Raw genomic sequence first — 19,201 nt, 5'->3', positions numbered from 1 at the left:
AAGAAGTGAAATAGAAGAAATACATCTCTTGTACTTTTTTCCTAAGTTCCATGTCAAAATTATCTTTTCCATATTTGTTTTTTGGAGAATGGTTTTTGAATGTCCTGTACTCACTTTCTGTGAAATGTCAGCCCAGGAGACATTTCTAGGAGATGTGTTTTCAGCACAACTTGTTAGTCATCTGAGATCTTCCCATTTGTTCTAAGGAAGTGCAGGGCTAATTTGGTATTCAAATTTATAGCTAACATCCAATAAACTTGGACATCATCTTTTCATGCTTACTGCACATCATTCACAACTTAGTGGTTTCCAAGCTTCATTTATCTTGATTCATACTAAAGAAGCAAGCTTGGGAGGTGGGGTGTCTGAGAACAAAAGAGAAGACTTGTTTCTTAAGAGAAATTTTCATGTTCTGCCACATTTTGCTGCGTCATTTTAGTTGACACTTCAGTGAGATGATACCAAGCCCTTTTCAAAGGTTCCTTCAGATACCTGCATAGGTATCGCGTTCCCTCTGCCCGCAGAGAGAGACACGACAAACGTCTGAAGCTTTGGAAATATATTGCGTACAGTCTTCCTTTTCTTCCTTCTTATCTATCCCTTTCTCTCGCTCTCTTTCCCCCTCCTGCACTTCACTCTTCTCCTGCTCGGCTCTCGCCTGCTCCGGCTGCTTCGTTTCTCCCGCTCGGCTCACGCCTACTTGCACGCCTCTAGTCCCAGCCTTCTACTCCTACTCTCAGTTTCTTATTCTCTCAGCTTCTTCTTACTCCCAGCTTCTTCGCCCCCAGCTTCTGCTCCTACTCCCAGCTTCTTCTCTCAGCTTCTTCCCACTCCCAGCTTCAGCTTCCTTTTACTCTCCCCACCCACCAGGCTTATATACACTTCAACCAATCAGGGGAGAGTACACGAGGTAAACGCGGCAGACAGCTGCAGGTGTAGAATAGGTAAACGAGGGGGCATGCTCTAATCACATCGTTTAACTAGCCAATCATTGGAATTCTCTGTTGTTTACTGTATAGCTGGCCGCTTTTGGCTCAGTGCCAGGCGCCATCTTGACCATGCTCAAGGCTGGGGGTCCCGGAAACCCCGACACATAGGAAACATGTAAGTCACAGGACTGAAGTGCAAAACTGAGTTGCTACTTTACCTGAGGATTCCTCAGAGGGCCCAAGTGCTGCCAATGTTCTGTTTACTTCTTGGGGAACTTGATGCAAATAGAGCTGGCACTTTACCAGTTTTTTTTTTTTAATTTGTTTACTTCTTTCTCCAGAGTTATTTAAAACAGATATTTTACTATAAGGAAGCTTATACCAAGCTGTTTGAATAATTTATTATTCATTGTTGTTTTTATTGTTTTGTATTATTAGATTATATGTTTGTCAAAATAAAGCTAAAATCTATTAACTATAAATGTTTTGGTATTTGGAAAACCAAGAGATTGTATTTGCTTAATTTTACCTATATTCCTTAGAAACTAATTTTGTAGATGATAGATGATACAGACCTAGCATGTTAAAGTAGGAGAAATGAAAGCCAAACAACCTACCTGGTAAGCAAATAGTAGGAGAGAGGAACTCAGTGACTGATTCTGCAGAATTTTCCAGGAAGTTTGAGATGGTGGGATGTAACACAGAAGTCTTTTATAGGAAGTGTGCCATATTTTGTATCAGTAGATATGGTAGTGATAGGACTTTTCCCTATTTAGGGGGCTATGGAATATTACTTCTCAGGAATGTCAGAATGATCTCTATTTCCCTTAAATTTCTAGGAATCTGTCTGAAATTATTTGAAATCATTTAGTTTCTAAGATCCAGGTCAATCACATTCTATTCAAAGAATTGTTGTTCTTTTTCAACCACAAAACAATAATTCATATTAATTGTTGATTGACCAGGTGGCATGAAGGCACTGGAAGAGGGGAGAAGGAAGAGGGGTGTGTGTTGCCCTGCTCTGGGTTACTTTGGACCCCGCAGGGAACTGAGAAGAGAGGTGGGAAGGCCTGCAGATGGGCTCTTCATCACATTCTGCAGGCTGCCTCCAACAAATAGCATGGAACTTGAAAACTAGTCCTCTGCCAGTATGATTCCTGTTTATTCAAATTATGGTGCTCTTTCTTTTTAGAAAATTTTTAGTTGTAGATGGACACAGTACCTTTATTTTATTTATTTATTTTATGTGGTGCTGAGGATCAAACCCAGTGACCTCACACTGCTAGGCAAGTGCTCTAACACTGACCCACTACTCCAGCCTGTGGGTGCTCTTTCTTGAAGAAATGTTAGCTGAATGAGAACTTGTATATGTGACTGTACTCAGAGCTAGCAAATTAGTTGTACACTTAAACATCAGAATTCTGCAAGATCCAATGATCTATATGAATGAACAAAAAATCTCATGTAGCTTCTGTAATTAAAAAAGAAGAAGAAATATTGTTAATATTAGTATTTTAATTTCAGACAGAACAAAATTTTATGTCTGTAAATTTAGTGTAAATTGACATAAGCCAGTAATTAGTCATAATTGTTGTATTGCTGTATTGCAGTCTACTTGAAATGGAATATTTCTGTGGTTTTTGCCTATAGATAAATTACTTATAAAATACAAGATGTTTTTATAAGGAAATAAGAGTAATTAAGGTACAGGTAACTTTAAAAACTATTTATTGCTGCAATATATTGATTGCTCACCATGAACTGGTCACCTTGCTAGGTGCTGGGACTGTTGTGACCAAAGTGGAGAAACTTGCTGTTCTCAGAGAAGTGTGGTTTTTGATGTTAGCTATGAACTGGAGAAAGACTTACAGTTTTATTTGAAAACCTGTTTTTGCACATGTTCTGATACTTCTTTAAAGTTAGTATTATTATATGGTGAATTTTCTTCATTTTCACAAAGGAGACTCTTTGAGATGAAGATGCATGTTTATTAACATTTAATTTGACCAATAAAATTAATTCCTTCAGAAACTATTTATCAAAAGGGTGCTATAGCTGAGAATTGTTTTGATATAATGGCAGAAAAATGGATCAGAAACAGATCAAGGTATAGTCAATCACTGAAAATAAATGAGAAGAATGAGCCGGAAGCAGTTGTGATCTGGACTTTGTGGCAGTCTCAGGAGTGCTATGGGCAAGGCTGTGTGGATGGAGAAGTCAGCATTTTCAGTTTTGCATTATTCCAAAGATTAAGCTTCTGACTATTGTAAGACCTTTTGTCTCTCACTCAGAGTGTGGAAGTAGCCCCTGCTCAGAATTTCCTGAACTCTAGGGAAATAAATGTACTCTCATTTTAGGTGATTGTGATTGCATAGCTGACATTTTCTGTTCCTGTTGGCACCACTCTTATTTAGTGGCTTCCTAGGTATCATAAGTAGGGATTGCAATAGAGAAATAAATTGCAAATATAGAATTTTCTTTAGAATGAGGAATAGTTAGTAAATAATATGCTGATTTATGAAATATGATATACTATTACATTTAACAATTGAAGAAAATGAGAGTTTTACATGGAGAGAAATCCATTAGATATTTAGTAGTTAACATAGATTTAAACTATTCAAAAGCCTCAAATATCAGGCACATACACAATGATAACATCTTTGAGAAATGAGTAAGTCATTTCCTTTTCATTTGGTTGGTGTGGCAGTGGAAAAATGCAGGTCGTGTGACTTTTCTGTCTGTGTCAGCTAAAGTAAAGGGGTGCAGGCTTGCTAACTGGTCCATAACCCCTGGATTCCACTGTGGTTTATGGAGCAGTTGGGATTAGGAGGGACCACGTGCCCTGTGACTGTTATGGATTGTAAATTTTAATTATAAATTTATTTTGCTTTGTAGTTACCAGCTGATAAGTGGGTACAAACCCACCCCGATGGACCTGAGCCTTTATAAAACTCATTCCCTCTCAGGAAGCGATGGGGAACAAGTTGGCCTAAAATGCTCACATCGTGTGGACCTGGGATCCAATCTGGCAGGGCCTGAATTAATGGCATCCAGCAGGTACACAGGCATCTTGGCATGTACTCTGACATTGACTTCAGTGGGAATTAGCAGTATTTGTAAGAGGAGGGCTTAAATTATGACAGCTTCACATTGGGTATACCCAGAGACTTAGAAAGAGCAGTGTGCTCAACACTGCACACCAGGAGGTGGGAGAAGCAGGACTGTGGTCAAGACCTTGGGACCGCAGAGACAGAATCCTCTACTTTCTTATTATATGCTTCCTGCTGGCTTCTGGTGGGATGCCCTTACTGGAAGATTTTCAGGAATAAAATGGATCATTACATTTAGGCTTAGAATATTGTTCCATAGAAAGCCTAAAACATGGTTTGGGAAATGCATTTCAAAGCCCTTGTAATCAGTGGTTTATGTCGTTTGGAAGAAGAAAAGTTGGTATGATTTACCCATTAAATGATATTTTATATTGAATTACACTGGTCATAGTCAATGAAAATGTTAACACTAAATCTCCTCTGCTGTGTGTATGCATTTGCTAATGCTAATCTGAATTTTTACCAGAGAAAGAGTTTAATGAGCCTTTTGGTACTATGCAAAGGGGAGACTCACTTGTCTTGAAGACCATGTGTCCTGCAGACAAGCAGGATTTCCCTGATGTTTGCCTCTTCCATGAGAATGCTCCTTCCTCTGCAGGTGGTTCCTTCTCCTCATAAACACACCAGGCTCCATCTGAACCATTGCTCCCTTTCTTCTCCTCTTCTGCATAACTCCCAGCTCCCTCCTGCTCCCTCCTCCAGAGGGAGCTTCCCCGCTGCCAGAGCAAGTTTGCTGAGTAATGGGAATGATGCTGTCTTAGGCTTTTTATCTCCCTCTGGACTATGTCTTCTAGTTCAAAACTGAACTAGAAGGCGGTAAGGTAGCACCTTCTAGTCTAAGGGGCATGGAGTGGGTTTTATTCCATTATGGACTCCCGCAGAATTAGGCCTGTCTCTCAGTGGGTAGCTCAGCACCACAGTTAATCTGCAGGGGAAGGGAGGGGCTGACCTTCCAGAAGAGTCTGTGGCAAGTGGTCATCTCTCTGATGAGATATTGGCCACCTCTTCTGCCTAGCCAGTCCTGTAGAAGAGCCATTTTCATTCATTATGGGAGTAAACCTGTTTTTTCCCACATCCCACTTTTATCATTTATATTTAAACATATCAGCAATACTTAATAAGTGATATTTTTCCTTAAACACACATTAGAATTGGTGTTCAATAATATTTGTTAAGTGGATGGATTTGTAAGGTGGTATAAAAACCCATTTCTTTTAGATAATACTTTTTAAGAAAACAGTTGAAAGCAGTTCACTTTTTAACCCTTTGCTAATGCAGTTTGGTTCAGTATTAATAGCCATAGTTTATAATTGGCAAGGACAAAGCAAGGATTATAGTTTTCATTGTATTACTTAGATGTTTTGGTAGGATATTCTAAAAATCTGTCCCTGTATATCCTCTGAGGACTAATTTACAGTATGGTATCTGTGTATAAGAATGAGTTCATGTATTAAATAATAACAACAGTATTCATGAAGTACTTTATATGGAATTAACATGAGCCATGATATTTTATGCCCTGGAAGTGACAAAAGGGCTCTATGAACAGAAACCCACCCAAGCTTTTAATTTCTTTCTACAAACGTTAATGTATAGTAACTTGTCAGGCTCCTATTTGGCAGTAGGTAGAATCTGTTGAATGAGAGAGTGCTTACCATGTACAATGCACTATTATAATTAAGAGTAAAATGTGACCTGTGGTTTCAAGAAAATACATTCTAATAGATACACATACAAACCTGGAGAGCCCTTTTCCCAGTTCTCATGTTTTAAATTCATATAGAAAGATTAGTATCCTAGCTGCAGTTTTTTTTTTAAGTATATGCCAGGCATAACAGGAGAACTTAGGAGGCAATAGTCAATTCTGTTGAAAAGGTCTGGGAAGGCTTCACAGAGGAAACAACAGTGTCTTGGATGTCTTAGAAAGATACAAAAGGGAATGAAAAAGCTAAGGGTCATAAGTGTGGGGTGCAAACCCTTCCCAGGGCATATCAAATAGTCCACTATTGCAAAGCTAATTAACATGAGAAAACAATGGTGGGTAGAGGTGGATGTCCTGACCAATTTGTGAAGAATTTTGAATATTACATGAAGGACTTTGAATTTTTTAAAAAAAATAATGGTATATGCTAAGTTTTTTAAAATAAGAAAATGTGTGTTCGCTTCAGCAGCACATATACTAAAATTGGAAAGATACAGAGAAGATTAGCATGGGCCCTGTGCAAGGATGACACGCAAATTCATGAAGCATTCCATATTTTTCAGTCTGTAAAAAATTAAAAGCTAAATAAAATAATTTTAAAAAGGAGGAAATGCCCACATTTAAAAAATATAAGAAAATGTGGGGATGTCATGATTTAATATAAATTTTAGATGGAACTCTAATATCAGTATACAGAATGATTTAGAAAGGAGAACAAAGATTATTGACAGTATTTATGCTGAGACCATTGTAAAAATATGAATGGTGATCTGCCAAAAAGTAGAATCAGTGGAAATAGGGATAGAGAAATAGTCTACTCTACATTCCTCCATTCAGGCAGCCACATACCCATTCATCTACACACCCACCCCTACATATATCCACTCAGTCAACACATATTTGCAGAATATCATAGCAATGTCCAGACTCCCCCTCTTGAAGGTCATTGAGGATGCTTCCTTCTTCCACTTACTGTAGTCGTTCATCTTCCAGGTGATTCTTCATCTGGCAAGGATAAGGCACATTGCTGCCTATGCAGGCCAGGGGCTCCCTTTCCAGCCTGCTGGGGCTGGTGCCTGGGCAGCTGTGCCTCAAGCTGCATCTCTTTTGGACAGTGACTCATTGCTTCTAGGATTCCAGACAGGTTGAGAAGGATCTGGGTGCTCACAACCTGGATGCAGTCCCAGACAACCAGGAGTAACACCAGGACTGTAAGGATAGGCAAAGATATATGTCCCAGTAGTGATTTCTGAGAGTGGGGGTTGTGACCAAGTTGAGGCTCATACTGCTGCCACAGAGGACTAGCTGCTGAGGAAGAGCAGTCCCCAGGGCGGCAGGGTGACAAAGAGCAGGAAGACCTGGAGCAGGAGGTAGAGGGATGGGGAAAGAGACCTCAGAATATTTTTGCTCAGTCTTGGGTATCTGGATAGCTGCCAAGGGGTCATTTTAACATAGTGATAACAGTAGGAATGTTGACACAAATCAAGGACTGGTTTAAAAAGTAAACACAGAAATGTTCTGAAATGATGCTGAAGTCCCCAATAATGAAAAGAATTCCAATATATAGAGTTATATTAAAGGTAAAACTAAGGTGAGACTGGGCCACAGGAGAGAGTTGGGAGGCCAGTAGATATGCCGTACATTTCTTCCAAGGATGTTGCTGGTTACCCTTCAAAGTTCACTCTCCATACCATGTATTTTGCATGTGTCTCTGAATTCACCTAAAGAGCCTTCTATTGCTACTTTAGTTCAATTCCAGTGGAAACAGGGAGGGGCACAGTGGCTTTAGGAAGAGGAACAAAGCAAGGGATAAGCACATGCAAGGAGTTAGATAGGGGAGTGTCCTTGGAGACAGGACCTTCAGCCTCCTGAAGTTCTACCCTACTTTGAGCCTACCCAGGCCCACAGGCTGCTTTCCCCCAGGCATGAGCCTGTCCTGAGAATATCTGGAACACTCAGGAACTCTGCTAATAGGGTTTGACATTTGAAAGAAAACTGTGGGCAGCTGTTGGCCCCACACAGGGCCTGGCATGTGTACATGCTGAGGAACCTTCCACAGTCCAGCCAATCAGAATGGTGTAAGGGCATGCACTCTGGAATTTGGAAGGTCACCTGGCAACAACTTTTTCTTAGTGACAGCTGGCGAACTGTGGAGCTTTGCTTTTGGGGTGCTGTGAGCAGAGGCTTGCTGGATTGGAAGTGTAGTAGCGAATTGCATTGGAGATTTTCATTAAGTGGCAGGACCAGTGCCTCTGTGCTCCTCCCTGGCCTCTGCAGACTCAGGATCAGGGGCCCTAGGGCTCCTCCCCTAGCACTACAATGGAGTGCTTGGGCTTTGGTCGCAGGCAGTGTCAGGAGGGCCAGGAGGTACCAGTTGGGATATGTCCCTGGAAAGTATACTGAAGGTTGTGACTCTGGGCAAAGTGGGGACACTGTAGCGAATGATCTGTCATGGAGATGGTGGAATCAATAAGAGGGATGAGAAAAAACTGGTAGGTCAATTGGGCTGGAACCCACTGGCAAGGGGCCAGAAAAGCGGACAGCTGGACATGTGGGAGAAGTGAAGCAGCCTCCATTCTGTCCGAAGGGGAAGAACACGAACAGTGTGGATCTCCCCTCATCAAGATATTTTGCTTTTCTGCCCTTTGAGCCTCCTCAGTCTCTGTGCCCTACAATTTTTGGAAGGGGTAGTGCCTAGCCTCACTGTTTAGTAACCAAATCCTCTTTTTTCTCCTCTTCTGCAAAGGAAGGATTCAACCAATGGAGTGCCATGCTAAACTCATACGTGGAGTTAAACCCAAAGACTAAGAGCAAGTGTTCTGAAGTTCAGTTTACCAAAATAAAAATCAAAATGCCCTGTAAATCAGCACATTTTTAGCTAAATCAATGTGCTTTCAAAATATTTACACTGTATATAGGTGTTAAAAATATGTCTTTTTACAAATGTTTCTTTCAAATTAATAAGGAAAATCTTGAGCAGCAAATTCTTTATCCTTTCATATTTGCTGGGAATCAAACAATGGGCATCATGCATACTAAGCAAGCATCCTTGACTAAAGTGCACTCAATCAGATCTCAAAGTGACATATGAACATATGGAAAAGTATTTAGGATTCTTCATAAAAGATTAAATTTGAAGGTTTTTTTATCTTTTTAAAAATTTTTATTGGGAACTGGCGTGAACTATACCACTGAGCCACTTTTTTCATTCTTTTCAATTACTTTTTGTTGTAATATTTTGAGGCAGGGTCTGGCTACATGTCTGAAGAATTCTGTAATTTGGTGATGGTGCATTTGAACTTGTAGTACTGCAACCTCAGATTCCAGTGTGGCTGAGTTTACAGGCATCTGCCACCTTGCAGTGCTGAATTTTAAGTTTACAGAGGAATCCAGTACTGTTTTGCAGTTACAATTCAAGTGAAGATGAAGAACATTGATTGTTACACTGCTGCTTTAAAGTATAATTGGCTTTCATATTTTCCCAACAAGCAATTTGATGGTAAGCACTATATGGCATTTAAAAATTTCTGTGTCCTAGTCGCCATGGCCATGATGCCAGAAGATTTTTGGTAAATAATTAGATAACTCTCCATTATCTACACAGCTTCAAATACCAATGTATTATGAAAAACCCATTAGACTTAGTAAAATATTTGGATTGCATCTGTCAGAAGCAAAAATAGGTGATGATTGAAGGTACCATAGATACAGGCTGAAGTGGGAAGATGTATTCTTGTGTATCATTTGAGAAAAATTTCAGTTTTTTGCACATGTACACTAATTGTGGTCTCATGTCTCCAAAAATACATAAAAATGTTTAAAGAATCATCATTTGCAGACATTTGAATTATAACTGAAAATTTCATTTCCTTTTCTTAATAGTGAAAGACTTCTTGATTTATTCCAGAATGTGTGAATATTCAGTATCTTTCTATTTGTTTTACTTTTTTTTTTTTGCCTCCAGAAATTATAGTAATTCAGAATGTTGACATTTTTGGAGGTCTTGTTTTGGGGCTTTCCCTATGATAAACTGTGATCAAAGGTTTCTGGGCATTTCTATTTAGTGCACAAGCAGAAGAATATTACTAATGAAATCACCCTCAGGAAGAGCAGGCATATGTATCTTGCATATATTAGATTTTGCTTTCTGAGTTTTATATTTTCATGTGTGTGGTTGGGCATTGATAAGTTCTACCAACTTTTAACCTCTGAAATAAGAGGAATCTCCTTATCTGTACTTCCATATTTTAGTATGGGTACATTTTATCATATGTGTATGCTTTTACTTTGTAATGATATAATACACGTGTGAAGATGATAATTTATGAAACACTTATGTGCATCACTATGAACATAGAAGAAAACAAATATAAATAAATATTCATTAGTGTTTCAAACATTTTACTTTAAAAATTTTTTGTCAAAAATATTGAGCTCACATATTTTCTTCGTGATTTCTTTCACTTCATTTATTCACTAGACATAATCTGACCATTTGTTATGCAGCAGACATATTGTCCTGTTTCTCAGGACCCTTCCATCATTAAAACTACCATATCACTCTGCCCAGTCTAGCAAAGTGAGATACTAAAAGTGAAGTGATATGACTCAATTGTACTTGAAATGTTTCCTCACTCCTTTCATAACAAGCCATTTCCGAAGTTAGTTAATTGTAAAAGAAAAGTGACACTGACAGTTTGTTAATGCATAATGGTTTTAGAGACAGGTATTAAAAGTTTGCTGTATCAAATTTTCATATATTCAATAATTAAATAACAAATAAAATGAGTCACATTTTTATTTGAATCCTGAGTTTTATTCACCTTAACATTTTCTGAAAATCAAAGAAAAATTTCTATTTTTGTCCTTGTTTTTCAGTTCTTTCTATACCCAGTTATTTTACCAGTAAAACTTAAATCAAATGCCATACTTAAGAGGGGAGGTATCATGGGTGTTTTCTTTAATCAACTTCACCTAACATAAGGCACCATGGATTCTCTGATGATCTTTTGAGTATGAAGAATGTTTCATGAATGCTGCCAAATATAACAGTAGAATATTATAAATTCCAAGTGACATTCCAACAGTGATGATATTCAAATATAAGAAGAGCCTCTTGTACTGATTGCAGTACTTTATTCAAATTATCTGCACAATAGATCTACTTTTGTTATTTTACTTCATGGAGACATTATCATTGTGAAGTTGGAGGCAGCATGATAACCACAATAGATGCAGTTATTGAACTGTCATTTCTGCTGAATTTCTAAATCATTTTCCTAAATTCTCTCCTATGCATCACTGTGGTATCCTATTAAGTAACTACTCTTCATTCCAAGTTGATGGTTGAGGAAAGAGGAAAAGAAAGGCTAAGTAATAGCTAGTAAGTAATAGAACTTAAAGTAAGACTCCAAGTGAGGTTCTCCCAACAGTGAAGGCCATGTTCTTTTATTTCTATTATACTGTTCTGAGCTGGGGATGTACCTCAAGAGTGCCATGCTGCTTAGCATGAGTGAGGTCCTGGATCATTCCTCAGCACCACAGCCCAGGCTCCATGCTTAGTCCCTCCAGTAGGTGATATTTTCTGTACTAAGACCTAAGAGTGATTATACTTTCTGAAGAAAATGATTGAATACATTTTGGAAAGTGAAGAAAGAAATTGGCATTTAACATTTCCAGTTTTATGACTAATTTTTAATTTTGGACAGTGTTGTATATTTTCCTGAAAAGTCCTTTCATTTCCATAGAATTGCTCTGCATTACAACTGTGACTATGACCAGCCCGAAGTGGTGACACTCCTGATACAGGTGAATTATGATATCAACATCTGTGACAATGACAACAGCACAGCACTCATTAAGATAGATAGTAGCTGAAGATATTTGTAGAGAATTCCTAGAATGAAGGTGCATTTTTTTTCATTCACATGTAGCTAGTTGGTGAAACCTGTGGCATGTTAAAATTGAATTCCTCGAACTGACAATCCTCTCCTTGGTGCCATCCTGACAAGCTGTACAATTCCAGGTAGAGGAGTGTGCCTTGATTTTGCTAAATCTGGCACAGATCCAAATGTGATGGATGCCAGTGGTAACGCTGCTCTGACCTGTGCTGTCTACAGTAAGAACATGTGCACAGCAGCAAACCTGCTTATGCATAAGGTGATCATTGAAGCAAAAAACATGGTATATTCAGATCCACTTTATTTACAATTATTTGACATTCATTTCTTTTAACAGTGATACACACAGAGGCAATGTCAATATTTATCCTTTAAAAGAAGTACTGGAAGTTACAGTATCCTTTAAGGTAATTAAAGTAAATACTTATTAAAAGAAGGGAAATGGTAGATGTGATTTTTTTCCAGTAACCTTGTGAACCATTTTTTTTCCAATAAGTGTAAAACAGTGTAGGAGAGCAGAATTTGCCTTGGAAATGTGCTTCAACTCTGCGTGTGAGTGTGTGTGTGTGTGTGTGTGTGTGTGTGTGTGTGGTGCTGGGGATAAAACACAGGGGTGTTCTACCACTGCCCACATGACCAGTCATATTTTTTCATGGTTTGTAATTCTTTTTTAATTTGCTTTTTAAATTTGTTCTTTGTAGCGATACATGAGAGAAAAATGTATTTTGACATATCTTACGTACTGGAGAGCAGTACTCTTTTAATTTTATTTGAGACAGGGTCTTGCTAAAATGCCCAGAGAGCATTTCAAGTTTTTATTCCCCTACCCAAAGCTATTCAGCAGCTGGTACATCAGGAGCATACCCCTGTACCTAGTCTGGAATTGGGCTTGATTTTAAAATGCAAACAACAAAAAAAAAGACTTTGATAAGCAAGCAGAATTTCATTACTGTTGACAAGTTCCATAATGACTTATCTCTCAGTGGTTAGTCTCAATTAAGGAAAAAGACAAGTAAAAGAAATGTGAAATAAATAAACCTATGTGAAAGTTATGTAGTTGGGAAATGGGACAAAAAAGGGTCTGGTTGACTTTTGGAAACCATTTCAGTTTTTATATGAACAGAGTCTTTTCCCATTTGTGGAAAATAAGAATTCCTGTTTGTGAATGAAACTTTCAGACTTGGAAACATGCATAGAGATTCATTTTAGGAGGGGGCAGATGTTAGGTTGAGGAGGTGCTACAGAAGAGTGGTGAATAGATAATCGACTGTGAAATTATCCATTTCTTGCAGAAGAAGCCACCTGTAGAAGAGTTTAAGCCCTTCTCTGAAATCTGTAATGCCTTATTCAGATGTGGGAGAGATTTTCATTTTTATTTTTGATAGCATGACAGATAATGGCATTATTACTGAACTGGTTTCCATTTTTCATCTGCCTGAAAAAATTATGAAGTATTTTCTGTACATGACTATCTTACATATAACTGAAATGAAACTTAATTTTATCATTTAAGAGCTCCCTGAAATTAGAGCTTCTTGAAACTCTAATTCCTAAAGTATTAGTGATTCCCATCAATGATTGTTGCCCCATAGGCATTAAGAAATGTTAGATTCCTTTCTCACTGGATGTAGAATGTACCATTTTGTAATATTTCAGAAACAGATGATCAAATAATCTTTCCTTTCTGGAAGAGTACTTGTGGGAAAGTAAGTATGCTTCAGAGTAGAGAATGAGAAACCCTGCTGTGAAGATGAGCATCTAACTCATCCATTCAATAGAAATACTTCAATATTTAATTACCAAATGTTAAGGTTCTTGTCTTTCCAAGTCAAAGATAGAGCCCCTGCCCTCAAACAGGTCTTAGTTCAGGTGTGGAGCGATCATATTAGTCATAGTACCATGGCAAATGGAAGTTTCCTGGAGTAGGTCAGTGTTCCCAGCAAGATGTGGTGATGACTGAATGTCATTTTGTCACCATAGGCAGGGGAGGGCCATCTCAAAGGGAAAGTGCAGCATTTGTCGTGATCTAGGAGGAAGAGCTACTGTGTGTTTTCTCTCTTTATTATAAGTTCATTTTCATGTGGTCCTTTATAAGATTTTCAGTTCAATTGTTACAGTATACACCTGTGTGAATCTAAAGTGTTTCTGTTTTCTTACAGAACAGCCTCACTCCACTATTATTTGCTGTGAATGAAAACAAACACCAAATGGCAGAATTCCTAGTGGACATGGGAGTGAACATCTGTGTAGCTGATCACCTTGGAAGGTACAGGCTTTTACTTTTACTCTGCTTCTTTTGAAATTAGTGATGGTATAAAACAGTAAGAATAAATGAGTCAGAAATATTCCATTAATGGGAAGAAGTTGATTATCTTACAATGTTTAGGACATTATAAAAACTTTCACCATAAACCAACAGTCATCAATTATTAAGAGTGGGCAACACAACAACAGTACACATTATTCTTATACCATTTCAGTGAAGACTGATGTTTTGTTAAATTTACCATCAGATTTTGTTGGCACTATGCTTTTTCTAATTCGTTAATGGAATTTCTTAGTATTTTGATTAGATTTGAAAATTGGTACATTTCATTTACATTTTGAGTATTAAATTTCCCATCTTTGTCATCTGATATTTTTTATTGTAAACAAATGGGATACATGTTGTTTCTCTCTTTGTACATGGAGTCAAGGCATACCATTTTTGTAATCATAAATTTACATAGGGTAATGTTGTTTGATTCATTCTGTTATTTTTTTCCCTTCCCCCACCCCTCTCACACCTCTTTTCCCTCTATACAGTTCTTCCTTCCTCCATTCTTACCACCCTCCTTATCCCAAACCCTAAACCAAACCCTAACCCTAACACTAACCCCTCAAACCCCCATTATATTTCCTCGTCCACTTATCAGCAAGATCATTTGTCATTTAGGTTTTTGAGATTGGCTTATCTCACTTAGCATGATATTCTCCAATTTCATCCATTTGCCTGCAAATGCCATAATTTTATCATTCTTCATGGCGGAGTAATATTCCATTGTATATATATGCCACAGTTTCTTTATCCATTCATCAACTGAAGGGCATCTAGGTTGGTTCCACAATCTGGTTATGGTGAATTGAGCAGCAATGAACATTGATGTGGCTGTATCTCTGTAGTATGCTGATTTTAAGTCCTTTGGGTGTAGGTCAAGGAGTGGGATAGCTGGGTCAAATGGTGGTTCCATTCCATGCTTTCTGAGGAATCTCCATACTGCTTTCCAGAGTGGCTGCACTAATTTGCAACCCCACCAGCAATGTATGAGTGTACCATTTTCCCTACATCCTCGCCAACACATATTGTTGCTTGTGTTCTTGATAATTGTCATTCAAATTGGGGTGAGATGGAATCTTAGGGTAGTTTGGATTTGCATTTCTCTTATTACTAGAGATGTTGAATGTTTTTTCATATATCTGTTGATGGCTTGCACATCTTCTTCTGTGAAGTGTCTGTTCATTTCCTTAGCCCATTTGTTGATTGGATTATTTGTATTCTGGTGTAGAGTTTTTTGAGTTCTTTATAGATTCTGGAAATTAGCGCTCAATCTGAAGTATGGTTGGCAAAGATATTCTCCCACTCTGTAGGCTCTCTCTTCACATTACTGATAGTTTGCTATGCTGAGAGAAAGCTATTTAGTTTGAATCTGTCCCAGTTGTTGATTCTTGCTTTTATTTCTTATGCTATGGGAGTCCTGTTGAGGAAGTCTGATCCTAAGTCAACAAGGTGAAGATTTGGACCTACTTTTTCTTCTCTAAGATGCAGGGACTCTGGTCTGATTCCGAGGTCCTTGATCCATTTTGAGTTGAGTTTTGTGCAAGGTGAGAGATAGGGGTTTAATTTCTAACTGTTCCTTATGGTTTTCCAGTTTTCCCAGCACCATTTGTTGAAGAGGCTATCTTTTCTCCATTGCATATTTTTGGAACCTAAGTCTAGTATGAGAAAATTGTATTTATTTGGGTTTGTGTCCATGTCCTCTATTCTGTACCATTGATCTACTTGTCTATTTTGGTACCAATACCATGCCGATTTTGTTACTATTGCTTTGTAATAGAGTTGAGAATCTGGTATTGCGATACCCCTTGCTTCGCTCTTTCTACTGAGGATTGCTTTAGCTATTCTGGGTTTTTTATTCTTCCAGATGAATTTCATAATTGCTTGCTCTTTTTCTGTAAGGTACATCATTGGGATTTTAATTGGAATAGCATTGAATCTGTATAGCACTTTTGGTAGTATGGCCATTTTGACAATATTAATTCTGCCTATCCAAGAACATGGGAGATCATTCCATCTTCTAAGGTTTTCTTTAATTTCTTTCTTTAGTGTTCTCATTGTAGTGTTCTCATTGTAGAGGTCTTTCACTTCTTTTGTGAGATTGGTTCCCAAGTATTTTAGTTTTTTCGATGCTATTGTGAATGGGGTAGTTTTCCTAACTTCTCTTTCTGAAGATTCATCACTTATGTATAAAAATACATTGGATTTATGAGCATTGATCTTGTAACTGCTACTTTACTGAATTCACTTATGAGTTCTAAAAGTTTTCTGGTGGAATTTCCAGGTTCCTCTAAATATATAATCATGTCATCAGTGAACAGGGATAGTTTGAGTTCTTCTTTTCCAATTCGTATCCCTTTAATTTCTTTGGTTTGTCTAATTGCTCTGGCTAGAGTCTCAAGGACAATGTTGAATAGAAGTGGTGAAAGAGGGCATCCCTGCCTTGTTCCAGTTTTTAGGGGGTATGCTTTCAGTTTTTCACCATTTAGAATGATATTGGCCATGGGCTTAGTTTAGATGGCCTTTATAATGTTAAGCAATGTTCCCACTACCCTGGTTTTTTCTGGTGTTTTGAGCATGAAGGGATGCTGTATTTTATCGAATGCTTTTTCTGCATCTATTGAAATAATCATGTGATTCTTAACTTTAAGTCTGTTGATATGGTCAGTGACATTTATTGATTTCCAGATGTTGAACCAACCTTGCATCCCTGGGATAAAACCCACTTGATTGTGGTGCACTATCATTTTAATATATTTTTGTATGTGATTGGCTAAAATTTTGTTGAGAATTTTTGCGTCGATGTTCATTAAGGATATTGGTCTGAAATTTTCTTTCCTCGATGTGTCTCTTTCTGGTTTAGGTATCAGGATGATATTGGCTTCATAGAATGAGTTTGGGAGGGTTCCCACCTCTTCTATTTCATGGAATAGTTTGAGGAGTATTGGAATGAGCTCTTCTTTAAAGGTTTTGTAGAACTCGGCTGAGAACCCATCTGGTCCCGGACCTTTCTTTGTTGGTAGGCTTTTGATGACTTCTTCTATTTCATTGCTTGAAATTGATTTATTAAAGTTGTGTATGTCCTCCTCATTCAGTTTAGGTAATTCATATGTCTCTAGAAACTTGTTGCTGTCTTTGAGGTTTTCTGTTTTGTTGGAGTATAGGTTTTCAAAATAGCTTCTATTTATGTTTTGTATTTCACTCACGTCTGTTGTGATATTTCCTTGTTCATTCTAAATTTTAGTAATTTGAGTTTTCTCCCTCTTTCTCTTTGTTAGTGTGGCTAAGGGTTTATCAATTTTGTTTATTTTTTCAAAGAACCAACTATTTATTTTGTTCATTTTTCTAACTGTTTCTTTTGTTTCAATTTCGATGATTTCGGCTCTGATTTTAACTATTTCCTGTCTTCTACTACTTTTGGTGTTGATCTGCCCTTCTTTTTCTAGGGCTTTGAGCTGTAGTATTAATTTGTTTATTTGTTGATTTCTACTTTTTTTGTTGAATCGCCCCATGAAGTAAATCTTCCTCTAAGTACTGCTTTCATAGTGTCCCAGAGATTTTGGTATGATGTGTCTTTGTTCTCCTTTACGTCTAAGAATTTTTTTATTTCCCTCTTGATGTCTTCTGTTATACATTCATCATATAATAGCATACTATTTAATCTCCAGGTATTGGAGAAGTTTCTGTTTTTATTCTGTCATTTATTTCTAATTTCAATCCATTATGATCTGATAGAGTACAAGGTAGTATCTCTATCTTCTTGTATTTGCTAACAGTAGCTTTGTGGCATAAAATATGGTCTATTTTAGAGAAGGATCCATGTGCTGCTGAGAAGAAAGTGTATTCATTCTTTGTTGGATGGTATATTCTATATATGTTCGTTAAGTCTAAATTGTTGATTGTGATATTGAGATCTATGGCTTCTTTATTCAATTTTTGTTTGGAAGATCTATCCAGTGGTGAGAGAGGTGTGTTAAAATCATCTAGTATTATTGTGTTGTGGTCTATTTGATTTCTGGAATTGAGAAGGATTTGTTTGACATACATGGATGAGCCAATGTTAGGGGCATACATATTTATGATTGTTATGTCTTGCTGATTTATGCTTCCCTTAAGCAGTATGTAATGTCCTTCTTTATCCCTTCTGACTAGTTTTGGATTGAAGTCCACATTATCTGAAGTGAGGATGGATACTCCAGCTTTTTTGCTGTGTCTGTGTGCATGGTATGTTTTTCCCCATCTTTTCACCTTTAGTCTATAGGTGTCTCTTTCTATGAGGTGAGTCTCTTGCAGGCAGCATATTGTTGGATTTTTCTTTTTAATCCAATCTGCCAGTCTGTGTCTTTTGATTGATGAGTTCAGGCCATTAACATTCAGGGTTATTATTGTGATATGATTTGTATTCCCATTCATTTGACTCATTTTTGTTTTTTGACATGATTTGGTTTCTCCTTTATTTGGCTATTCCTTTAGGCTAGTTCCTCTGGTTGCTGATTTGCATCATTGTTTTTCATCTCTTCCTCATGGAATATTTTTCTGAGAATGTTCTGTAATGCCAGCTTTCTTTTTGTAAATTCCTTTAGCTCTTGTTTATCATGGAAGGATCTTATTTCGTCGTCAAATCTGAAAGTAAGTTTTGCTGGGTATAAGATTCTTGGTTGGCATCTGTTTTCTTTCAGTGCTTGATAAATGTTGCTCCGGGCCCTTCTAGCTTTTAGAGTCTGGATTGAAAAATCTGCTGATATTCTTATTGGTTTCCCGCTAAATGTAATTTGGTTCTTTTCTCTCGTGGCCTTAAAAATTCTGTCTTTATTTTGTATGTTAGTTATTTTCATAATAATGTGTCTTGGTGTGGGTCTGTTATAATTTTGTATATTTGGAGTCCTATAAGCCTCTTGTACTTGGTTTTCCATTTCATTCTTCAGATGTGGGAAATTTTCTGATATTATTTCATTGAATAGATTGTTCATTCCTTTGGTTTGTTTCTCTAAGCCTTACTCAATCCCAATAATTCTTAAATTTGTCCTTTCCATGATATGCCATAATTCTTGTAGATTCTGTTCATGATTTCTTACCATCTTCTCTGTTTGGCCAACTTGGTTTTCAAGATTAAATATTTTGTCTTCAGTGTCTGAGGTTCTGTCTTCCAGATCTTCTATTCTATTGGTTATGCTTTCTATGGAGTTTTTAACTTGATTTATTGTTTCCTTCATTTCAAGGATTTCTGTTTTTTTTTTTTTCAG

The 19,201-nt window shown here is 37.5% G+C and overlaps 1 non-coding gene and 1 pseudogene across 1 annotated transcript; both read left to right on the top strand.

Moving 5' to 3' along the window:
- LOC124974562 (ryanodine receptor 2-like) overlaps window positions 1–19,201 on the top strand; it is a 226,498-nt pseudogene that overhangs the window by 137,288 nt on the left and 70,009 nt on the right.
- LOC124974577 (U6 spliceosomal RNA) lies at window positions 6,198–6,304 on the top strand. The gene has a single exon (XR_007106799.1). It is a non-coding gene; the product is annotated as a U6 spliceosomal RNA (small nuclear RNA).

The sequence above is a fragment of the Sciurus carolinensis genome, unplaced genomic scaffold (assembly GCF_902686445.1).
Source record: "Sciurus carolinensis unplaced genomic scaffold, mSciCar1.2, whole genome shotgun sequence".
Classification (NCBI taxonomy): Eukaryota; Metazoa; Chordata; class Mammalia; order Rodentia; family Sciuridae; genus Sciurus; species Sciurus carolinensis.
The sequence above is the reverse complement of the archived record's forward strand: the minus strand, read 5'-3'. Positions and strand labels throughout refer to the sequence as shown.